Raw genomic sequence first — 3,956 nt, 5'->3', positions numbered from 1 at the left:
AGAAAACATACATCTAGATTCTGTATTCCTTTAGCTTAGCTTCAGGGAGTTTTGTGAATCATTTACTCACAATGACAAACCTTGCCCCTCCATCACTTTCCAGCAATCTTACCTGTTTTATAACTCAGCCAGGGAGTCAAACAATGCCCACTGTAAGTCAGATAGATTCTCTTGTGAGTACCATGAACGTTGATATGCCACCTGCCAGTCACACGTACTTCACACCTGCTGTCAAAGTGCAGTGAAAGCTTGCTTTGTTTGATTAGAAAATGCACAACCATTCTTACCAAGTGAGAGAATCTCACTTTATAATTAGTGTCATACCCACTATGCTCTAATAATTATGATTATCAGTTTAATGACAGAGTGATGCTACATATACCAAGGCCATTTAGCCACAGGTAAGAGAGTGTGGCATTGTACACTGGTACAGATGTTGGGCACACAAAAAGAGAGTAGAATTTGAAAAGGGACAAATGAAAAGAAAAAGAAAAGAGATATGAAAATTATAAATGGCAGACTGGCATAGCCAAAGAAGGTGGAGTATGGGGGAAAAACAGGAATAAAGTTCACAGGGAAAAGAAATCCCCAAGATATTCTATCTGAATTTAGTTTTTATTATATATCTTAAAAAATTTAAAAATAATATGTTAAAAATGCCTAAGAAATTCTGTGTCTTGGTGCCCCAAGTAGAAGGTCTGCAGGCCTTTAACAGCTTGGTAGTCCAGTCACTGCACATACAGGAACAAGCAGTGTAAGGTTTGGCTAGCTGTGCATGTGACACCACAGAACTGGGATTTTGACTTAAACAAATGTTTAACAGCCTTAAAGGCATTTGAAAGCTACACCACAAACCTTCTGAAAGCAAAACTATCTATTTTACCTTCTGTTCAGTTTGTCGAAGACACAGTTAAGGGAAAGTACAGCCAGAATTCTGCAGAAAGGATCTGTTAAATGGAAAAGTTTCTTTATGTACCAGCTGCTTTGGATCATCCTATAAGATGAAGCTTCCAATATAATCTTCTGTCATGAGGCATTTTAACCCTGGAGTGGAAACCTGAAGAAAGCAGTAGGGTAAAACACTTGACAGAAGAAACCACAAAAGCTTCAGGGTTTCTCTGGCTTATAGAAAGGGCATAGTTTAGGAACACAGGCAAAATAAGAGGTTGTATACCCCAACTGAGAGTGTATTTCTCAAACATTGAATAATTTTGCCTCCCTCCTGATTTCAAATACAGACATTCTGCAGAAGGGATAAAAGCTGTAGTGCACCTGTTTCCCTTGAGCCCATTAGAACTCATTACTGGGAATGACCATCCATACCCCACCACAAGGCTGAGCAATAGAAGATGCATAGAAATAAGGTGTTGTAAAATGAACTCACCAGGAAAATCAAACAGATCTTTGATTTCACTCTCCGTGATGTCCAAGCTGGGACACACCTAGTTCTCCTTTAGCTCTGAGAGGGAAGCACAACTGTGGGAAGAAACAAAGTTTGAGTTGTCTCAGAGTAAAAATATATACAGCACGCTTTAAAGGAATTATGACATTTCATCTTGAAATGCTGTATTGTTTTACCTAATAATAAAAATCAAATTATTCCACCCCTAGGCTCAGTCTTGTCCAGTTGCTGGTATATTACATGTACCAATAATGCAAATTCCTCCATCCCACCTCCACTCTTACCAGCCCTTCCCACTAATTTTCCTTTCTCCTTAATAAAGATGAAATCTCTTAAGCATGCAGAGGCCTCCCGAGATCTCCCTTTCTGGATTTTCTTTAAAGGGCTTTCACAGGAGAAGAATTAGGTACATTATCAACCCATTACCAGCCCAGTTTGCACATGTCATTATGTTTGTCCTTTTTCTCTAAAAATGAGAAATTTCACTACAGAAAGAACCACTAAATATAAATTTGCAAAAGCCCCTTTGCCACCAGAGCTACCAGTTTCTCTAAACAGGGACTGGGAAGAGTGAGGAAGGAAATAAAATAAAATTCCCTTTCAGATAGTTTTCTCCTGAAGGGCACTAAGATCTGGATCTAACAAAAGGTTAAAGAATAATTAAACCTCATGCAAAAACCTTATTTGTTCAGATGATATGAAAAATTAAATTCTAGTCATACCCTAGTAAAGTCATTACCATCTTTTTGGTTCTGGTGGTTTTGGTTTTTTGAGTGACCTTTGTTGATAGAAAAGGGACAAAGAAGAAACCATCCTTAAACCAAATCCTCTTCTATATACAAGACCTGTACACCTTTTACTGAGGGGACCTTTTTTCCCCAGTAAATCATCTGGTTGTTTTCTACTTGCTGGCTCCCCTTTCCATATTTGAACATGTCTTACAGGCTGTCAGGGGCCTCATGCTCTGCGATGAATGGATTCAATTCCTCCATCAAACATAAAAGTTTCCTTTTACTTCAATCTCAGGAAACACTTGTGCAACAGTACAAGTACCTTAACCAAGACCTTTCTTCCATTCCTTTTAAAGCAGGTTATTTCCTTGTAGAGATACTAGAATGAAAGGGAAAGAAAAAGACAGGAGACTCCTGCAAACATTACCTCAGTAGATGTTAAATCGCGCACTTGAAATTTTTGTGAGAAAAACAATTCAAGCGCAAAGTGAAATTATGACACATTCAAAGTGCTCATTACTCACAGAAAATATACAGCAAGGAAGGAAAATTCTGTCTTCCAGTGCAAGAGCCAGCAAAATTGTAAGGTCCTTAGCCAGTGGTCACCTCTGACACTAAACTGCTTGTGTGAGGGCTTGTGAATCCTAGACCTTAAGCAGCCAAAAGGCAGCTGGCTTTGGCTACTGGGTCCTCTGGGAGCCCCCGAGGTCACCGGCACATTCTACAAGCACAGGGGATGGCAGAAAATCTTTCACAAAGCGTCAGGCAGACAGCAGGACTCTGGGCCTTGCGCTTTGACGTTTGCAGCAGAACCTCAGGGCTAAAGGCTGGCGTGGTCTCCCTGCTGTGTTACTCAGTTTCCAAACCTACACCTTCAATCCAGAGCAATGGACAGACAGACGGGCACTCCGCTGCTGTGCGGAGCACGGCATTGTGCTATTAACAGATGACACTATGTTATTAATAATATTCAAACAGAAGTGCCATGCCTATAATTCTCGCTCGTTCCGTAGCAATCTTCAGCAATCAAAGCGCTGTCCCTGCCCGTGCGGAGCCGGTGCCGGACGCGCTGGTCAGCCCTGACAGCGCAGCGGGGAAGGCTCCATTAGCACGGGAGGAGGCGGAGAGAGCGCAGCCCACGGGCGAATGGGGCGGTCAGACACACGGAGCAGAGCACCAGGACAAAAGACGGGAAAATGGGAGAATCACAGAATTGTCAAGGTTGGAAGGGACCTCTGGAGATGATCCCGTCCAACCCCCTAACAAGGCAGGGTCACCTGGAGCAGGTGATACAGGAACGCGTCCAGGTGAGACTCCGTGACCTCCCAGGGCAGCCTGTCCCAGTGCTCTGCCACCCTCAGTGTGTATAAGCTTTCCCTCCTGTTGAGGTGAAACTTTTTCTGTTTTAGTTTATGGTCATTGCTCCTCATCCTGTTGCTGGGAAACATCGAAAAGAGTCTGGCACCATCCTCTTGGCCCCCACGTTGGAGATATTTATATGAATTAATGAGATCCTGTCAGTCTTCTCCAGACTAACCAGGCCCAGCTCCCGCAGTCTCTCCTCACAAGAGATGCTCCGGACCCCAAATCCCGTTTGTGCCTCCGCTGGACCTTCTCCGGTAGCTCCTTGTCTTTCTTGTACCGAGGAGCCCACAACTGGACCTCAGGAGGAACTGAAAAACTACTTTTATTTTTAAAAAGCGAATCTGGCGTGCGAGAAGGCTCTAGATCGGGGCGAAATCGCTTGATTACATTAAGAGTAAGGTCTGTACTACGTTTTACAACGCCGTAACCCTGCGCACGCCGTGTCCCCTCCCTGTCCC

This window comes from Corvus brachyrhynchos, unplaced genomic scaffold (assembly GCF_000691975.1).
Source record: "Corvus brachyrhynchos isolate BGI_N302 unplaced genomic scaffold, ASM69197v1 scaffold162, whole genome shotgun sequence".
NCBI lineage: Eukaryota > Metazoa > Chordata > Aves > Passeriformes > Corvidae > Corvus > Corvus brachyrhynchos.
This window is presented reverse-complemented; position numbering follows the sequence as displayed.